Raw genomic sequence first — 22393 nt, forward strand, 5'->3', positions numbered from 1 at the left:
CAGTGAGCTAATTATGCACAGGGTTGGCTATGTTTATCATCTTCTAGTCTAAAAAATCTCCTCCTTGACTTATTTGCGTACAGTGAATTTAGCTGCGAGGCAGATTGCCCTGAGCTATAAGAAAAATTTCTAGCATCCAAAGATTTTTTTTTTCTTTATAATTCTTTATTATATTTTCACTGATAACATATAACAGAAAAAGAAGAACCTCCCTTAAATATTAACCTATACAAGTCTATCAGCCACATTATATACTTAACAGCTCATATAGTATGATTATCATTATGTAATTACTAACGTTATTCATTTTGGTTATCAAATCATTACATATCATTTTATCACATTCCATGTCATCTTTTCATATAAGCATGGTATCATTACTGGCATAATCATTTCAGTATTGTAATCAAATATCATTATCACGTCATTTCTATATTCTTTCATGACTATTTCTACATTTCAAAATCATATTAAACACAAAGTTCCAAAGATTAGGTTTTGGCATGAGACTGGCCCTGCTATATCTGATCATGTTGGTTTGTACCTTCATCATACTGATGACCATCACTAGTAGTCATTACAGCCGCTTAATACAGCGCTTTTATTGGACTCAGCGATGGCCTGAGAGTTTCCCTGCCCTGTCTGATCATGTTGGGCCATATCTTCATACTGGTGATCATGGCCACTGGTCACAACTACACCTGTGGTGTTTGTGTTGGACTTAGCGATGGCTTGAGAGGGACCCTGCTCTACCTTATTATTTGGTTTCATATCTTCATACTGGTGATCATTACCACTGGTCACTACAACATCTGTGGTGTTTGTGTTGGATTTAGCGATGGCTTGAGAGAGACCATAGCTTTGTCTTATTATTTGGTTTCATATCTTCATACTGTTGATCAAGACCACTGGTCACTACAGCATCTGTGGTGTTTGTGTTGGATTTAGCGATGGCTTGAGAGAGACCATAGCTTTGTCTTATTATTTGGTTTCATATCTTCATACTGTTGATCAAGACCACTGGTCACTACAGCATCTGTGGTGTTTGTGTTGGATTTAGCGATGGCTTGAGAGAGACCCTAGCTTTGTCTTATTATGTTGGTTCATGTCTTCATACTGGTGATCATGACCACCGGTCACTACAGCATCTGTGGTGTTTGTGTTGGATTTAGCGGTGGCTTGAGATGGACCCTGTTCTGTCTTATTATGTCGGTTTATATCTTCATACTGGTGATCATGACCACTGGTCACTACAGTAGCTGTGGTGTTTGTGTTGGATTTAGTGAGGGCCTGATACTGCCCCATAACGTTGTACAGCGTATTCAGCTTTGAGTTTGGGCCACCTGCCAGTGTGCTACATTGTGGACGTTTAGTGTCAAGTGATTCAGTGATAGGCCGATCTTTTGTCTGACTATGACCACTGACTGTTACAGCAGCTGTGGTGTTTGTGTTGGATTCAGTGATGGCCTGAGACTGGCCCTGCCCTGTCTGATCGTGATGGCTGTCAACATCCTCATACTGGTTAGGATCACTGGGAAGTTGTAGGTGATTTGGAGGTGTTCTCACACCTGGGTACATGACATTTAGCATTAGGGCAGCTAGAACTTCAGCATGCGATAGACTTCCAACTATTAGAGGTTGAGAGTTAGCCTGAGACTGGTCATGCCCAGAAGTTGTGTTTGCGTTGCTGCCAATGACATTAGGATTTGGTCCTATAGGGGGCTGACTGCTCCTTCTTTTAAAACAGGTTGTCAGAATGATAATGCCAGTCAGGATAAATCCAAATACTACACCACCAACGGAATAGATTAGACTAGGTTTATAAGCAATGCTAGTTTCTGGTTTGTTTGAAGAGACTGAAAGAGGTGGATTTGTCGTTGATTTTGTTTTGCATGTTTGACCTGTTGGAACTATCGTTGAGCCAACATTGCGTTTGAAGTACCAGTGATAGCGCGAGGATACAGTACCGTTGTAACAGTTGCTAGAAGTTACTCTGTTAACAGACGGGGTTGGTACGGTTGGCTCTTCACATATCATTTCGTCAGGATTGATATTTCTAAGCTCCTGTCCCTGGAATTTGGCTGGTTGGGTACAAATTATTTGGTCTTTAAAAGGAGAAAATTTGGTGATATTCAGCCTGAAGGGAGCCATCCTACAGTCACAATGCCAGGGGTTCCCGTCAAGTTTTATGGTAAGAACTGAAGGAAAGAAGTAAAAGGATAAATCAAACATCGTAGACATTTTGTTTGACCGTAGGTCCAATGACCTGAGAAGCTGCATATTTGCAAATGCCTTAGAATGGATATGAGTTATCTGGTTGTGGCTCAGGTCCAAATGTTGCAGCCGAGACAGATTTCCAAATGTACCGTATGAGATCTTGGTTATTTGATTGTAGGATAGAAACAACCTTTGTAGCTTCGGTAGATGTGCAAAAGTACCTGACTGTATTATTTCTATCTGATTTCTGTACAGACAAAGCCTGTAGAGGTTGGTGAGGTTTGCGAATGAATCAAGCCTAATCTCTGTAATTTTGTTGGAGCGAAGTGTCAACTTTGTTAGACGATGTTTGTTTGAGAATAAGCCAGGTTGAATCACTGTTATCTGGTTGCGAGACAGTGACAAATCATCTAACTGGTGTAAATCTGCAAACGTCCCAGCCTGAATATTTAATATCTTGTTGTAGTACAAAGACAACTTTTGAAGCTTGGTTAGATTTGCAAATAGTCCAGGATGCATCATCGTTATCTGGTTGTGGAGCAGATACAACTCTTGTAACTGTGATAGATTTGCAAATGCGCCAGGGAGAATCGTTGTAATCCGATTGTTACACAGCCAAAGCACTTTCATCTGGTTTAAGTATGCAAAAGAACCTTCAATAATCGTTGTTATAATATTGTAGGACAGGTACAACGTTTGTATCATTGATAGATTTGCAAATGTACCAGGCTGTATCATTGGTATTTTGTTGTAGGACAGCCACAACTTCTCCAGACTGGTTAGATTTGCGAATGCACCAGGCTGGATCATTGATATCTGGTTCTTGGAGAGACCCAACATGCAGAGCAGGGGGAGATTTGTGAAAGTACCAGCATAAAGGTGTGTGATTTTGTTGGAGGCTAGAAACAATCGATCTAGCTGGGGTAGGTTTGCAAATGTACCTGCCTGAATATTTGTTATCTTGTTGAAAGATAGGTCCAGCAGTTGGAGTTGGGGTAGATTTGCGAATGATCCAGACACAATAATTGCTATTTTGTTCCTTTCTAGACACAGCTTTTTAAGGGAGATTAGATTCGAATTCTGTGGCCGGGTCAGATCTGCAAATGCATCAGACTGGAGCATTCGTATCTCATTGAAGAACAGGTGCAGCTCTTCTAGCCTGGGTAGATTTGCAAATGTGCCTGATTGAAGTTTTGTTATTCGGTTGGAGTACAAGTACAACTTTTTGAGACTGGGCAGAGAGAATGCGTACGGATGGATGTTATTAATTTTGTTCTTGCTTAAGTCCAACTCTTGGAGCTTAGGCAAATTGTTGAAACACTCAACATTGGTGATGCTATCTCCCAACTCCAACTCAACCAAATCCCTATACAATAACAGATCGGACCCATTTACAGTTGCTATAGAATTGCCTCTAAGATCTAAGGCATAGATGGATGGTGGGAGGTTTTGAGGGATGCTGGTGAGGCCCCGGTTACGGCAATCGCAGCTTGATGATGGTGCGCAGCTGCAGCTGGCTTCCGGCAGGTTGGGCTCCTTCAGGATGATGAGAAGGAAAATCAGCAGGTGTCGCCACCTTCTCCACATGATGTCCTGACACCTATGCAGAACAAAAACCCCTCTATAAGGCTAAGTCGCTGTATAAAGTGAGTAAAGGGCATAGGATTAAGTGTTTATCTTCCCAACCCTAAGTTGGATTTCTTTTTTATTTCTTGCCTAGATGTATTAGGTATGATTTCTTAACTTATTTTGAGATTTCCATATTCATAATAAGCTCCATGAATACCTTTACCAGGCTGGTAAGGCAATGTAGGATGAGATTATTCTTACAAAAGTGCCCATATATGTTTTTGGTAATCGTCACAAAAATGCAAAAAGTTTAAGTTATTGTTGCCCCTTGCAGGCTGCTTGTATGATTCATGACACGTGCAATCATTAGTTGTTCCTTTGTAGTGTGTATCAAACAGTTTTAGATTACATTGTTCCTTTGTAGTGTGTATCAAACATTTTTAGATTACATTGTTCCTTTGTAGTGTGTATCAAACAGTTTTAGATTACTTGCTCCTTTGTAGTGTGTATCAAACAGTTTTAGGTTACATCGTTCCTTTGTAGCGTGTATCAGTTTTAAATTACACTGTTCCTTTGTAGTGTACTATGTGTATCAAACAGTTTTAGATTACTTGTTCCTTTGTAGTGTGTATCAAACAGTTTTAGATTACATTCTTCCTTTGTAGTGTGTATCAAACAGTTTTAGATTACATTCTTCCTTTGTAGTGTGTATCAAACAGTTTTAGGTTACATCGTTCCTTTGTAGCGTGTATCAGTTTTAAATTACACTGTTCCTTTGTAGTGTACTATGTGTATCAAACAGTTTTAGATTACTTGTTCCTTTGTAGTGTGTATCAAACAGTTTTAGATTACATTCTTCCTTTGTAGTGTGTATCAAACAGTTTTAGATTACTTGTTCCTTTGTAGTGTGTATCAAACAGTTTTAGATTACATTCTTCCTTTGTAGTGTGTATCAAACAGTTTTAGATTATATTGTTACTTTGTAGTGGGTATCAAACAGTTTTAGATTATATTGTACCTTTGTAGTGTGTATCAAACAGTTTTAGATTATATTGTTACTTTGTAGTGGGTATCAAACAGTTTTAGATTATATTGTACCTTTGTAGTGTGTATCAAACAGTTTTAGATTACTTGTTCCTTTGTAGTGTGTATCAAACAGTTTTAGATTACATTCTTCCTTTGTAGTGTGTATCAAACAGATTTAGATTACATTGATCCTTTGTAGTGTGTATCAAACAGTTTTAGATTACATCGTTCCTTTGAAGTGTGTGTCAAACAGTTTTAGATTACATTGTTCCTTTGTAGTGTTTATCAAACAGTTTTAGATTACTCGTTCCTTTGTAGTGTATCAAACAGGTTTAAATTACATTGTTCCTTTGTAGTGTTTTTTAAACAGTTTTAGATTACATTGTTTTAGTTTGCAATACATATGCTAATGTTGATTGAAGGCAGCTTCTGCATATTGATGCAAAGATTGCTTACTCTTTTTGCTGACTTTTTCATGACTCCATTTGTAGATAAAAACATCAGCAAACTGAAGGAAAATTTGAAAACTCCCTTTAAAATATCTGAATTTTCCTGAAATAGCATTACAACTGATCGTACATGACTACTGTTTCTAATAGTCACCCTCTTCTACATCTCGTAATACAATTTTCAATTAAAACCTCTGTAGACAAATTTGGCTGCTATATGTTTATTGTTTGAAGACTTGTGAGGGGGAAAGTTGTCGTTACAATAGCTCTAAAACATTACAAGGGAAAGTGACTTGAAACTTGGAAGTGCTCGAACAGGTGGACAAAAAAAAGCCGGTGGATGTGTTTCATCAGACAAACTTAAACATGAAAGTCTGATGGAGCAACACCAACGAAGAAGGGCCCAGTCCCGAGTCCCAACTACTGAGTAACATTATCGCAGGGAAGAAGATGCAGCACGCAGGATACATCCTACGCCTAGTCCTGCTAAGCCCGTATATATACGGGATGCACGTTGGTACACCAGATCCCTCGATCTCGGAAGTTAAGTAACGTGCGGTCCGGACAGTACTTGGATGGGAGACCACCGAGGAAGACTGGATGCTGTAGCCGGGTCATACCAAAGACTCTAAAAATGGTACATACTTCTTTCTCTGCAAAGAGGAAGAGTATGGAAGCTAAACACACTACCGGTAGACTGGCCCCCTGCTGTAGTGACCTTTATATGTGTGACCCCAGGGCTTAAAAACGGAGATGGGTGCCAGGCCTACGCATCACAATGTGATGCATGGCAACTTTAGCTTTAGCACGTATACGATACATGTATGTAGTTTCAGTGTCTATACGGGTTTGGGGCATTTTAACGTAAGCGCGGCATACCGCAGCCAACATCATCGATTGGGGAAGAAAATACGCAGTAGCAGCACAGAATAGGTAAAGGTTTACTGATAAGATTGATGAATGAATAAATTTACCGGCTTATATCATCCGGGTGGGTTAGATTCGCAAAAAAAAAAATTCTCAGAAGGACAAGAGCTACGCTTATCAAGTCAGCGGTACTCAAAAGCCGACGTGAAGAAGGCCGGTCGGTAAAAGAAAGAGATGCATAACTAAAGAATACGTGGCGTGGGACATTCATAAATGACTTGAAACGAGCTTGCGTCCCTTGGAAAAAAGCTGAGGACGCCGCAGCCAACAGAACCAGAGGACCCAAGGAGGTCAAAATGCAGCTCGTGGGTTATATGGTGCAGGTTTAGACTTAACCACTGTCTGGGAGCCTACAATAGACCTATGTGGAGAACCATCTGTGGGGGCGCTACGCTCCTTCCAGAAGTATGCCGACCTGAATGAGTTGAGTCTCAGAGCAGGATATACGCTATGCCTACCGTCAGCGGCACTAAAAAACTGACGTGGATACCACAAGGCGGTAGAAGAAAGAGAGGCATACTAAAGACTACGTAGCGAAGGACCTTCATTAAGGACTTTAAATGAGCCCGCATCCCCTTAAAGCTAAGCTACGTGATATTTGGACAATACAAAAAGTAGATTTTCCTGCCATTTCTTTACATAGTAAGCTAAATCTTCCCTTTAGCATTGAATACCAAGGCTCAGTGAGAGAAGTTGCAACATCAGTGCATCATAAAAAACATGTCTACAAACTGTGATCTTCCTACATGGACCTCCACTCTTCCTATGGAAACACGCCCACAACTGGCTTATCACAATCTTGTGTGCCTGACTGCACAGTGGGGTGTCTGATGACAGTTCCACCATAATTTTTGTAAAATGTAATCTTTGCAAGATTTCTTGTAGTTTTGAAGGGAATGTGACCTCAGCTTATTGATACCCTACAAAATAGACTAAGTTCATGATTACCCTATATCCTATTCGGAAGTGAAAAAAATTGAGTGTTTTCAAAGAAGATCTTGATTGTTCTATCCTGTAGTCACCCTGGAGTGTGATGAACTCATTGCCCTACCTTCTGGGTGCCTACTGGAGGCCTGGAAGTTGTTGTTTACAGACAGGACGGTCTAACTCTGGGGAACACAGAGATAAAACTGCGTAGCATAGCTTTAAAAGAAGCTGAGGGCGCCGCAGAGAGCACCGGGTTGCTGGGCGTTAGGGCCTTGGAAGATGGAACGGTAAATATGCAAGCGGCTGGAAGGGTGAGCACCATGGCGGCGCACTCCTGGACCACTGTCCCTAAGTAATTAGCAAATACCTATCAGATTATCAATTTAGAGATCTAGATTTCTTCAAACTTCAAACAGTGCATTACATGGCAAACCCAGGCAGCTTTGCTGATATTGCATGCCAACACATACATTTACACTTTACTCATACTTTTTGTCAATGTTCTGACGACCATCGATGTTCTTTCACAGCCAGCTTCCATTTCCAACAAGCAGAAAATTTTAAAATCCACTTTGAGATCAAACAAAGCCTGTTAAGGCCAGGTTAAGGCCCACGTTTATGACCTGGTAGCATCATCTGGACGCGCTTTTCTTAGAATAACAAGAAATTGGACGCACTGGACGCCCTTACACTAGGGAGAAAATCCTCTGACAAGCATGAAATTCGGATTGGCCAGGGATGCTACCAGGTCATCAGTGGTCACAGCCTTCTACAGTGACCTCTGTAACAGTATTTTTGCCTTTTAGGAAACCTTAGAATGCACTTCTAACTTAACTTAAAATCATTTGTCCCGATGTTGAAAATAAACCTGGAAGGTGTATGCCCCTGGACCCCCCTACAATGGTCACTCACCACGACTCACCAATAAATTTGGACTCCCTATAATAAAATCCTGGCTAAAAGCCTGCCTGGTAGGTACATACCTTTTAAGCTAGTTGGGATGGCTCCATTTGGTACTTCCTGGGATGTAGCTCGTGCAGAATGTCTCAGGCGACGGATGCTGTGTTCTTATAGGGTAGTTGATCTGTAATGACACGTGATAAACAACCCAAGGTTAGTCTTCCGTAGAAGGATGCGTCGATTGTTCGAGGCTGGTTATTTGAATAATATTAACATTCATGATCACGATTTTTTCCTAGAACAACATCGCTATGGAATAATCTTCCACGGACTTGCTTCCCCACGGGGTACAGTCTGAAACTGTTTGAATTAAGGGTTAACAGACATCTCTCTTCATAATACAGTAACATAACCCAAATCGCTTGAGTCGCTCCATGAGCCTTGTTTTGCGGTGACCTCTAAGTAAATTTAAAAAAAAACGATTAGCATGATGATACCATAATAACTGGAGTGTTTGTGTTGGATTCAGGGAAAGATGGTCTTGATAGATGGAAGCGTGGATCTAAATTTTCTGGTTCTGGCATAATGTTTCCCCGGACTACAGTGTCAGAAAATAATAGTTGAAAGTTTCTTGCAAGTTCTCGCCCGAGGGCTAATTGCAAGTGCCAAAAAGTGACAAACAACGGTAAACAGTATACTGTAGTAAGGGACTAAATATAGTAATATGATAATAATATACAGCTACACCTCAGCTTCTAAGAATCTAATACCAGCTAAGAAAAAACAAACAAGAAACAGTCATAAATTTATTCATCATTGCGTAACACCCCTGTTCCCCTACAAAGAGCTGACCTTCAGGATGATGAGAAGGAACATCAGCAGGTGTCGCCACCTTGTTCCCATTATGTCCTAGCACATACGCAGAACAAGAAACCCCTCTATAAAGCTAAGTCGTTGTATAAAGTGAGTAGAAGGCCTAGGGTTTAGTGTTGGTTCACAAAGCAGAGAAAATGTAACCAGCCTTTATCTTCCCAACCCTAAGTTTGATTTCTTTTTTAATTTCTTGCCTTAATGTATTATGTATGATTTCTGAACATATTTTGAGATTTCCATATTCATAATAGGCTCCATGAATGCTGGTAAGGCAATGTAGGATGAGATTATTCTTACAAGAGAATTACAAGCTTCTTTAAACCTAGGTATCTTAGGTATTCGTCCTTTCCATTCATCTGTCACTATATATACCAGCTTGAATGATAAAGAAAACGGGAGAATTAATGTATGATATGCACTCTACACACCATCTTTACCTTTAATGTTTATCACATGATACATTTAAACAAAAGGGAAACAAAAACTTTGTGAACATTCAAAAAATTGGAACTTATTTCTCCTGGCTCTTCATAACTTGATCGTGCTATTATGTATAAAAGTGATTTATGATTGTAAACTTGTTTCTCTATCTGTATATGTCAGGATCTGCGGCATTATTATTACCTAATGTTTTGTCTTGTCTGAACTATGATCTATGTTACATTTGGATAATAATTTAAAAAAAATACATACCTTACCGTTGATCGGAATAGATTCAGCTGGCGCTTTCTGTGCAGGTACCCGAATGAGAGATGCCTCAGCCCAGCTGCTGCTCTTGTAGTGAGCGTCCTTCGGTATCTCGTCTGTGATGCTCGTGTTGTGAGTGCCCTTCGGTATCTCGTCTGTAATGCTCTTGTAGTGAGTGCCCTTCGGTATCTCGTCTGTGATGCTCGTGTTGTGAGTGTCCTTCGGTATCTCGTCTGTAATGCTCTTGTAGTGAGCGTCCTTCGGTATCTCGTCTGTAATGCTCTTGTAGTGAGTGTCCTTCGGTAGCTCGTCTGTAATGCTCGTGTAGTGAGTGTCCTTCGGTAGCTCGTCTGTAATGCTCTTGTAGTGAGCGTCCTTCGGTATCTCGTCTGTAATGCTCTTGTAGTGAGTGTCCTTCGGTAGCTCGTCTGTAATGCTCGTGTAGTGAGTGTCCTTCGGTAGCTCGTCTGTAATGCTCGTGTAGTGAGCGTCCTTCGGTAGCTCCTCTGTAATGCCGTGTGAGCGTCCTTTGGTAACTCGTCTGTAATGCTCGTGCTGTGATTGTCCTTCGGTAGCTCCCCTGTAACGCTCGTGTAATGAGTGTCCTTCGGTAGCTCTTCTGTAATGCTCTTGTAGTGAGCGTCCTTCGGTATCTCGTCTGTAATGCTCTTGTAGTGAGTGTCCTTCGGTAGCTCGTCTGTAATGCTCGTGTAGTGAGTGTCCTTCGGTAGCTCGTCTGTAATGCTCTTGTAGTGAGCGTCCTTCGGTATCTCGTCTGTAATGCTCTTGTAGTGAGCGTCCTTCGGTAGCTCGTCTGTAATGCTCGTGTAGTGAGTGTTCTTCGGTCGCTCGTCGGTAATAGTGAGTGTCCTTCGGTAGCTCCTCTGTAATGCCGTGTGACAAACAACCCAAGGTCTTACTCACAGGGAGGTGTTGATTGTCTTCAGCTGACTATTTGAATATTATTTAAGGGTTAATGACCCGCCCGAGGTGTATATGGTGTGATAACGGGGCCTTTTCTATAACCACCGAATGAAACCAACGAGTGAGCGAAACTAGAGCTGTTAACCCAGTATAGAGGTGTTTAAAAAATCATGCTTCGCTTGACCTTTTATATTATATTATATTATATTATATTATATTATATTGTATTATATTATATTATATTATATTATATTATATTATATTATATTATATTATATTATATTATATTATATTATATTATATTATATTATATTATATTATATCATATTATATTATATCATATTATTATATAGCTTTAAACAGCACTTTCAGTTTTATGTGCAAAGGTTAGGTGTAACGGGCCGTTCAGTGTAATATAACCAACTTCTATCGTGCAGCTTGCCTGTGAAGGTATATTACACGAAATGGTTGTTACACGGGTTATACAGATACAGAATCTAGTGTGTTACGCCGAATGGAGGTTATACCTGCCATACAGATATAGATTTAGAATCTAGCGTATTACGCCAAAAAGCTGTTATACCGATTGTATAAATACAGGTTCAAAAGCTGTTAAGGTGAATTGTCCCTGCCATTACTGTCTAAACTATTTTCCTGCCACGGGTGCTAAATAGTGTTTTCATTGCAACGTTTGTGATTTTATTTTCCTCACTATGGTAATGTCCATAGAATTCATTCCTTTAGAGTACTAAAGGAATGAATGAATGAATGAATGAATGAATGAATGGATTGATGAATGGATGAATTAATTAATGGTTTATTATTTCCAAACTTTGCAGCTTCGTGCCTGAAGTAAGTTCTACTTACATTTAGTTTAAAACAATACTGTCAAAAACATACAACTCAATTTCCATGAAAATTTCACACACGTCGTACTTTACAAATATTAGATTAGCAGTGGCACTGTCTTTGTTACAGCATGTACAAATTCTGAATACTACAACATTTTCTCTGTTGTTACTGCTTGATTGTAGATTTTAAACTCAATTTACAAAACATAAAGCAAAACTGAACCTCTGCGTTTGCCATTTACACTACTCATGCATTTCCTTGGTTCTGATTGACATTCACATTAGAGCATAAGTCAACACTGTTACAATCAGTACTGTCTTGGTAAGGATAATCCTTCACCCTATAGCAATTTTCTCAGTTGTTACTCTTTGGTCTTGATCTGATTACATTTTTCCACACATACGCATTTCAGATTTAACTTACGCATTGCAGAATAAAAATGAACACGTCCTAAACATGTCATAAAGCTCTATCGCCCCACCAAAGCTAATAAACAATAATGTAAATTTAACAATTCTTAGAATGAAAATGATATTTAATGATAAGAAATAAAAACAATATTAAACAGATAACAATGATAGCAAATGCCAGTAAAAAGCTATATAATTGATTCTATTGACGCTGTATTGGTTGCTGAATGACACTCACACTAGGGGTGGGTTCTAAAATTCAGGTACAAGTTCGACTATGGTCCAGAAATTCAGAATCACACTGGCGTTTTCAAATCCTGTCTTCACGTACTCTGTACGTTTAACTGTAGGAATTCGGTATTTATTTATTCATTATTTTTTTCTTTTATCAGGGCATCAGTGACTTCATGTATCACTGCTTTACCCTGGGTACACATATACAAATGACACATACACACAATGCAATACAATATTTAAATAGAACAACATATAGTCAAACACGAAAAAATATGTTCATATCCGTGCCAAGCCGTTCAATAGAAAGCATGTACTATAAAACCACCCGATAAATTCGGCTAACGTAAACTACTAGAGCTCAGTCTTCTGTTGACTGTGGTGGAGTTCACATCAGTGAGAGCGGTCTGAGAACGCTGGCCAAGACAAGTTATGCTGATTTATTTAAATCCCTAAATCCACAGTTGCCAATTTTGCAGAAATGTGTATAACCATGATGCCCCACCTGGACCATATAACACCCCACCTTAAAAGGATCGGGAGGCATCAAACTATAATTCTATGATAGTGGGACAATTTCGTACAGGGTAGTCTACTTTTCTAATTTTCTACTTCTTAAATTCTGGACTAATTAGCGTAAAGCGAATTAAGCTGCGAAGCGGTCTTCCCTGTGCCATACGCTGTGGTGTCTGTATTGGACTTGAATTCAGTGATGGCCTGAGACTGGCCCTGCCCTGCCTGACCATGTTGGTTTATATTTTCATACTGGTGGTCAAGATCATTATATACTGTAGTAGCTGTTGTTTTCGTGTTAGTGCTGAGCTGATAGGGACTCTGTTCAGCCTTATTATGTAGGGTCATGTCTTTATACTGGCGATCATGGCCACCGGTCACTACAGCATATGCGGTGTTCTTGTTGGATTTAGTGATGGCCTGATACTGCCCCCAAACTTTGCGGGAGGCAGGTGCTCGTGTGCCATGCTTTGGGCTTTTAGTGTCCAAGGATTCAGTAATAAGCTGATCTCCTGTCTGACTATGGACACTAACGTTTACAGCGGCTGTGGTGTTTGTGTTGGATTCAGTGATGGCCTGAGACTGGCCCTGACCTGTCTGATCAGCATCATTGGTCCCTATAGCTGCCTCGGTGTTTGTGTTGGATTCAGTAATGGCATGAGAATGACCACTGGTAGATGTGGGGTGATTTGAAGCTGTTCCCACACCTGCGTACATGGCATTTGGCTTTAAGGCAGCTAGCACTTCGTCATGCGATAGATTTCCAACTAACAGAGATTGAGCGTTAGCCTGAGACTGGCCCTGCACTGCCTGATCATGATGGTTGTCAATATTTTCATAATGGTTGCCCTGATCCTGATCATTGTTCACGACAGAAACGGCTGCGCTTGTGTTGCTGCCAACGACATTGGGATTTGAGCCTAAAGGGGGCTGACTGCACCTTCTTTTATTATAATAGTAGATCGTAAGCATTATACTGCCAATCAGGACAAATCCAAATACTATGCCACCAACAACAGAACTAAAGAGAATAGGTTTATAGGAACTGCTGGTTTCTGGTTTGTTTGAACCAATTGCAATGGTTGGAGCTGTTGTTGGTTTTGTTGAGCTTAGAACACTGCGTTTGAAGTACCAGTGATAGCGTGAGGTCACAGTACCGCTGTAACAATTGTTAGAATTTACTGACGGTGCTGATATGGTTGGTTCTTCACATATCATTTCGTCAGGATTTACATTTTTAAGCTTCTCTCCCTGGAATTTGGCTGGTTGGGTACATATTATCTGGTCTTTAAATAGAGGAAATTTGGTGATATTGAGCCTGAAGGGAACCATCTTACAGTCACAGTGCCAGGGGTTCCTGTAAAGATCTATAGCAGGATATGAAGGCAGTAAGAAGTAAAAGGATAAATCAAACATCGTTGACATTTTGTTTGCCAGTAGTCCCAATGACCGAAGAAGCTGCATATTTGCAAATGCATCAGAATGGATGTGAGTTATCTGGTTTCCGGTCAGATCCAAACGTTGTAGCCGGGACATATTTCCAAATGTACTGGACGAGATCTTGGTTATTTGATTGTAGGATAGATACAAACATTGGAGCTTCGGTAGATTTGCGAATGAACCTGCTGGAATTGTTTCTATCTGATTTCTGGTCATCGAAAGCATTTGGAGGTTGGTAAGGTTTGCGAATAAATCGAGCCGAATCTCTGTAATGTTGTTGTAGTCCAGTTTCAATTCAATGAGCTGATGTTGATTTGAGAATGATCCAGCCTGAATCTCTGTTATCTGGTTGTAGGACAGGTCCAAATAGTCAACCTGGTGTAAATCTGCAAATGTCCCAGCCTGGATCTTTGCTATCTTATTGTAGGACAGGTGCAACTGTTTGATCCGGGTTAGATTTGCAAATGCACGAGGATGAATCATTGTTATCTGATTTCTAAAGAAAAGCAAAAGGTAAAGCCGAGGTAGATTTGCGAATGTACCTGCCTGAATTTGTCTTATATTGTTGTTGCTTATCCACAGGTTCTGTAGCTGCGGTAGATTTGCGAATGTTCCTGCCTGAATCTTTGTTATCTTGTTGCCGGACAGTCGTAACGATTGAAGTCGGGGGAGATTTGCAAATGTTCCAGGCGTAATAGTTGATATTTTGTTATTGGACAGCTGCAGTGTTTTGAGGGAGATCAGATTTTTTTCCCCAAAGCCCGACTGAATCATTGTTATCCGGTTTAAGGACAGATCCAAAATTTGTAGATTGGTCAGATTTGCAAGTGAACCAGACTGAATCATTCTTATCTTATTGGAGGAGAGTACCAACTTTATGAGACTGGGTAGAGCAAATGTACAGGGATGGATATTAGCAATGTTGTTCTTGCTTAAGTCCAAGGCTAAGAGCTTGGGCAATTGGGGAAAACATCAGAGTGGTGATGCTATTTTCCATCTCAAACTTTTACAATCCCTATACTGATACAACTCGGAACCGGTTACAGTTGCTATAGATTACCTCTAAGATCTAAGACATGAACGATGTTTGGAAGGTCCTGAGGGATGCTGGTGAGGCCCCGTTACGGCAATCGCAGCGTGATGACGGTGCGCAGCTGCAGCCGGCTTCCGGCAGGTTGGGCTCCTTCAGGACGATGAGAAGGAATATCAGTAGGTGTCGCCACCTTCTCCACATGATGTCCTGACACCTATACAGAACAGTTTAAGTTTAAGTTTAAGTTAAGTTTAAGTTAAGTTTAAGTTAAGTTTAAGTTAAGTTTAAGTTAAGTTTAAGTTAAGTTTAAGTTAAGTTTAAGTTAAGTTTAAGTTAAGTTTAAGTTAAGTTTAAGTTAAGTTTAAGTTAAGTTTAAGTTAAGTTAAGACATCAGCGGTATGCTAATGAACCACTGTTGTATCACCAATATGGTAATGAGGGAAGTGTCCCGGATGTTCTCCGCCATGTTGTTGTGAGCTGGTCAGAAGTACATTAAACCGAGTTGCGATTATCCCTACACTGGAGTCGTCCTTGCGCTCCCTGTAGTTTACTACTGACACCAGCTTTATGAACAAGCATGCATGTGTAACTGTAGAGTCACTGTGCAAAGGTGTGAAAGGGTAACGTCTTGGTCCAAAAAGGAGAAAAAAATGGAGCCAGCCTGCATCTTCCATCTCTGAACTTTTTTATCCTTTTCATTTCTTATCTAAATGTATTACTTGGAATTCTGAACAGTTCCATATTCATCAAAAGTTTCGTGAATATCTTTATCAGGCTGGTAAGGCACTGAATAAAGGGATTTTGTTAACAAAAGCGCCCATATATGTTTTGGTCACCGCCTGTCACCTTCCTGTAGGCAATTCCGACGTCCACATTGTACGTAGTGCTGTACAAATAAAAGTTGCTGCTTACAGATGCGCTCACAAACGCAAAAGGGCAGAAAGTTAAAGTTATTTTGGCCCATCGCTTGCTGCTTGTAGAATTCATGACGTGCAATCATTAGTTGTTCCTTTGTAGTGTGTATCAAACAGATTTAGATTATATTGTTCCTTTGTAGTGTGTATCTAACAGATTTAGATTATATTGTTCCTTTGTAGTGTGTCTCAAACAGTTTTACATTATATTGTTCCTTTGTAGTGTGTATCAAACAGTTTTACATTATATTGTTCCTTTGTAGTGTGTATCTAACAGTTTTACGTTATATTGTTCCTTTGTAGTGTGTATCAAACAGTTTTACATTATATTGTTCTTACTTTGCAATGTTCATCCTAGTTTTGATTGTCTGAAGCCAGCTTCTGAATATTGATGCAAAGATCTTTACGCTGGCGTTTAAATGAATCTATTTGTATATTATAAACTCAGCAAAAACAATGCCAAATATCGTTAAAACACACAACATTTTCCGGAAATATCATAACAACTGATGGTACAGGACTATGTGTGATATAAAAAATAAAGTCATTTTTTCTACATTTAGTAATGAATCTCATTACTCTGCATAGCAATGGACCGATTCTATCGAACGCCATATCGAACAAATAGAACCCCCTATTCTATTTCGAACACCTCCGTCAAAAACTGCCACAGCGGGACAGAAATGGCTATTTTTGACGGAGGTGTTCGAAATAGAACCATGATCGAACAAGGGGGGGGCGGGGTTTTGGGATCGGTCCATGTCCAGAACGTATGAATACGACATTGTTGTGAGAAAATGACGCAAATGTGTGAAAAATAAGTAACAATGATGATATCAATCTGACTGGAGATTTTAAATTTCAGAATACGGTTTCTGGCGCCAAAATTTTAAAATACATACCATAATACATACAATAAAAATTGCTTGTTTACTGCCTATAGATTTTGTGCAATCAGCAATCGTTTCTTTATAGTTTATAACAAAGAGATTTAGATAAAGAAGTAAGAAAACGTGCAATCAGTAGCAGTTTCTTTGTAGTCAGTAACAAAGTTTATATTACATTAATCTATGCAATATACTAGTGCTGATTGTCTGAAGCCAGTTTCTGAATATTGATAGAAAGTTGTCTACTCTTTTCCTGACTTTTGAGTTTACTCTATTTGCACATGGCAGAAAATTAGTAAAGGGAAAGAAAATTCATCACTTGTCTTCTATTAAAATACCTCAGCCTTTTCCTGCAACATCATAACAAACTGATGTTATACGGCTGACTTTCTTACTTTATATAGGGCTTATAATATTCTACATAATACAATAGTACAAAAATATCTCTTTAAACAAGTAAGATGTGGCAATACGTTCATTATCTGAGACTTGTGTGATAAGCAATCATTAGCAGTTTCTTTAGAGTGTGCAACAAACAGTTTTAGATTACATTGGTCTTTGTGATATGCTAATGTTGATTGTCTGAATCCAGTTTTTGAACATTGATAATATACAGTTGTTTACTCTTTTTGATGTCTTTTGGTTTTAATTTATCTGTACATTACGAAATTCGAAAAGTAAACTAGCTAAAGAATAGAAAAATAAACACTGAACTAAAAATTACTTCGGGCTTTTGCTTCAACATCACAACAAACTGATATCATAATGTTATACGACTGTGTTTCTTACTTATAGTCACCATATTCTGTACAGTACAATTATAGTAAAAGGATATCTCTTTAAAGAAGTAAGCTGTAGCAGCTGCTATATATATGCGTTCATTATTTGAGAGTTGTGTGAGAAATATTGCAATCAGACGCAGGTTCTTTGTAGTGTGCAACAAACAGTTTTAGATTACAATAGTCTTTGTGATATGCTAATGTTGATTGTCTGAATCCAGCTTTTGAACATTGATATAAGATTGTTTAGTCCTTTGCTGACTTTTGAGTTTACTCTATTTGTACATGGCAGAATAGAAAATTAGTAAAAGGAAAGAAAATTCAACTTGTCTTCTTTAAAAATGATTCATCCTTTTCCTTTAACATTATAACAAACTGATGTTATATGGCTGACTTTCTTGATATAGTGACCAATCATTCTACACAGTACAATTATTGTAATACAAAAATATCTCTTTAAACAGGTAAGCTGTGGCAGATGCAATACGTTCATTATCTGAGACTTGTCTGAGAAAAAGTACAATCAGAAGCAGTTTCATTAGAGTGTGTAACAAACAGTTTTAGATTACAATAATGGTCTTTGTGATATATATATATATGCTAATGTTGATTGTCTGAATCCAGCTTCTAAATATTGATATAAGGTTGTTTACTCTTTTGCTGACTTTTGAATTTATGTACATTGCAAGAAAATTAAAGTAGTGTTTCTTACTTATGGTCGAGTCATCATATTGTACACTACGCAATTGTAGAAATATATCTTTAAACAGATTGCAGCAGATGCTATATAATCATTATCTTAAGAATTATGTGAGAAAAAAATGTAGTTACAACAGCCCTAAACATTTTACATGAGAAAAACGTGACGCTGAAAGTAGCATGGTCAATCTGTATTTTATGCTTCCGGTCAATTACTGACCACCCTGGGCCCCTTTTTAAAATTACTAGTACTTGTAACCTAATCCCCAGACAGATATTTAAATCTATTGGACTGCCAGGCTTCATTGACAGGTGTCAGTCCTTTCCGGAAAAATTGAACAGCAGTCTTTCATCACAACATCTGCTTGGAGAATTAGACCCTACGTCACATTTCCAAACCGGGGCCCGACCGGGATTTAAAAGACACCAAGCTACAGAAGACGCAAAGCAAATAGTCGTGGGCATTATTTATGTATATTTTTATTCATGTCTAGTTTTCGTTTCCACAATCAGCCCTGTCTGGACCTAGTTTAGAAATGTGACGTTATCAACAAACTGTCTACACAACAAATCTACACAACAAAAATGTCAACATAAGATTCATGGGCATAATTTGTGTCCTTGTATACATTCCAATTTTTCGTTTCTTTAAACGGCCGGGCCCTGGTTTGGAAATGTGACCTAAGCCTCATACATTTGGTACTTACTGGGTAGGAGATTGACTGTGCAGAAGGCCTCGGACACCGGTTGCTGCTGCTCTTGTCGCGTACGTTATGCTTTGCGATAAACGATCCAATTAGTATTACGTATAGGCGTGTTGATTGTCTATGGCTGGTAATTTAAATAATATGAATATTTATCATCACGATAGGCATAATAATACCTTACCATATTCTCCCTACTTAAAACCCTTGTTCTGCTGGCTATTATTTGGCCACTTTAACCTCCCAGAGCTGATGTCTTCATCAGATCAGTAAAACTTGACCTGTTCTGTGCTGCTGCTGCAGATTCACTCCCCCATTCAATGGGCTTTGCAGTGGTATGCAACTTTTACATGAGAAATTCCCCAAACTCATAACATTACAGCTCAGTATGACAAGGGTTAAATATGTGCATCCCGTATATAAACGGGCTCAGCAGGACAAGGGTTTAAGATGATTTGGGCTGTAGCAACTTCAGCTTTTTCAGATTCAGATTTATTGGTTCTTGGCATGGCAAATGACATTATAACTGCCACATGAAATGTGCCACGAATTACATTCCGTAAAAATCTAAATGTCAATACAATTTACAAACATGCATAATCACATTTTGTTTAAGAACCTAGACGTTGACACTGGATAAAATATAGCAGTGGCGGAGAGACAAAAGTGGACACAACTATGTCAGCAAACAATAACGTACGTAAAATTTACAAGAAAAAAGTAACTGCATGTATATTCTGTACAGACGCTGTACTAGTGACCTATCGCCACAGAGTCGCCATCTTGATAGAGCAATTTCATTGCTCTAGGAACAAAGGAGAGTTCATGTTTCAGACAAAGAACGCATAGCAGCCGCCGCAGCTTGTTTGTCTATAGATTTATTTTTGTACAATTGCATTGTGCAGAAGAGGAGAAATAGAGATAAGAAATACACAAATACACTCCAATAAGATCAGTTTGTAATGTTAAATATTTCAGGAAAAGGTGCTCTTTAAATAAAGTGTTAAGTTTTCTGTTCTTCATTGAATCCAGCACAGACATCACACTTTTTATGCCATTATTATGTTCATAAATCATAATATTAATCAAATGGCCAGCACTAGACGATCAACCTACACCTACCTATACGCAAGAATACTGTTGGGTTGATTGCCACACAACAAAACCGACAGCTAGCGAAAAACGGCACCCTACAATATGCAAGCCAGACGTTGGAGTGAAAGTTTGTGACATTTTCTACGTGTTGAAAGAAGCCTGGCCGTCAGAATGCTTTTAACAATCTGCTTCGGATTAGATTAGTCATTATAGTATAGGGTTTTAGGGGTGTTAAACCCTCATGCATTGTTTTTTGCACACTGTAATCCGGGAAAACATTATGCCAGTACCAGAAAATTTAGATCCACTCTTCCGTCTTTCAAGGCCGCGGACCATCACTAAATACAACACAAACACTTCAGTTGCTATGGTATTATTATGTTACTGTGATCATAAATATTCATATTGTTCAAATAGCCATATCCAGACAATCATTACTGTAAGTAAAAGTACCTTCGGTTGTTTATCACGTGGCATTACGGACCATGTACTGAAGGACGAACTCTACAAGAACACAGCATCCAGCACCTGAGACATTCTACACGAGCTCTAGTCTAGAAAGTACCAAATGGAGCCATTCCAACTAGCTTAAAAGGTATGTACCTACCAGGTTAAACGTAAAGTTGTGTAGGCTGTCTATTATACATGTACCTAAATCAAAAGTAGATTTTGAAATTTTCAGATTGTGGGAAAGGGAAGATGGCCGTCAGAACACTTTTAAATTGATCATCTGCAAGTTATTTGCTCAGTTACGAAAAGGGTCGAAGGAGTGCTGAGTCATGGTGCTCATATCTTTCAAAACAGCACATTTAGGACTATTAAGTCTGCGGACTGTGGTTTCAAATTTGCAATATTTTTGAAATGTTCCGATTTGAAACCACCGTCCGTCGACTTCATGTGCCTAAATACGTTTTTTTTTACAAACAACGGATATAGGTCACCCTCGGATAAAGGTGAACTTCCGTTAACTTTTAGGTTCAAATTTCTCTGGTGAAACACATTCACAAGTTTTTTGGTCCACCTGGCTGCACACTTCCAAGTTTCAAGTCTACAGTCTTCTCGTAATGTTCTAGAGATGTTGTATCTACAACTTTCCCTCTAACAAGTATTTAAACAGTGAATGTACAGTAGCCGCCACACAGTATTTGTCTACAGATGTTTTTTTAAATATAGAATTGCATTATGTAGAAGGGGGTAACTTATTCTCTAAGCAGATCCTACGGTAGCATAAGATAGTATCAAAAGCTGCCAGAGGAGTGAAGCCGGCCTAGTAGTGTGTTTGGCTATACCGGGCACATGTATACCTCTCTAGTCTAACTACACTCCTTGGCCAGTTTAGTACTCTCTTATGCCATCGTAGGATCTGTATCTGTAGGTGTATCTATATTAGTTACTTCGGCGTTACACACCAGCTTTGCAGGCACGCTGCGCGGCAGCAGCCGTCACTGAACGACCCATCACACCTAACTTTTGCACATCTATCTGCAAGCGTTCTTTAAAACTATCCGTATATATACGGGCTTAGCAGGACAGGGCGTTACGGATATCCTACGAGTTGCATTTTCTTCCCAGTGATGCTGTAACTAGGTGGTTTTCGAGAGGATCTGCTTTGAAATTAGGCGACTCTGAGTAGAACACATAGCCCTGTACCATCAGTTGTAATGATATTTCAACAGAATACAGATGTTTTTGAGAGAAATCTAAAATTTTTGTTTCGCTTTGCTGATTTTCTTCCGTACAAATGGAGTCATTAAAAAGCCAGCAAAAGTAGTAAACAATTTTTAATTCAATAGTCAGAAGCTGGCTTCAGACAATCAACATCAGCATATCCATTGAAAACTAAAAACAATGTAATCAAAAACTGTTTGATACACGCTACAAAGGAACAACTACTGATTGCGCGTGCCATGAATCCTACAATCAGCCAAGCGAGCGGTAACAAGAGCTTTCTGTCTTGAGTGTGCGAACAGAACATATGATGAATAAGAAAACTATTTAACACAACCGTCTGTTACCTTCCTCAGGGTAATACCTGACTGCAAAGTGAACAAGTCAGAACTGCCATCAGAAAGATGACAGACGGTACGGTTATAATGGAAATAAAACAACGACTGTGTAAAAGAGTCTCTTCATTCAGTAACTAAAAAACCTGATAAAGCTATTTTAAGAACATGTGGTGACCGTGGAACTGTTCAGAAATAGCTAAATCTGCAAAAGCAAGATATGAAAAGAAAACAAAAGTTAGGAGATTAGGGGTGACAACATTTCTTTCCGTTGTAATCCAAGATATTACCTTCTACTCCCTTTCTAGTGACTTTTAAGTTCCGCATTATT

The sequence above is a fragment of the Branchiostoma floridae genome, chromosome 17 (assembly GCF_000003815.2).
Source record: "Branchiostoma floridae strain S238N-H82 chromosome 17, Bfl_VNyyK, whole genome shotgun sequence".
Lineage (NCBI taxonomy): Eukaryota > Metazoa > Chordata > Leptocardii > Amphioxiformes > Branchiostomatidae > Branchiostoma > Branchiostoma floridae.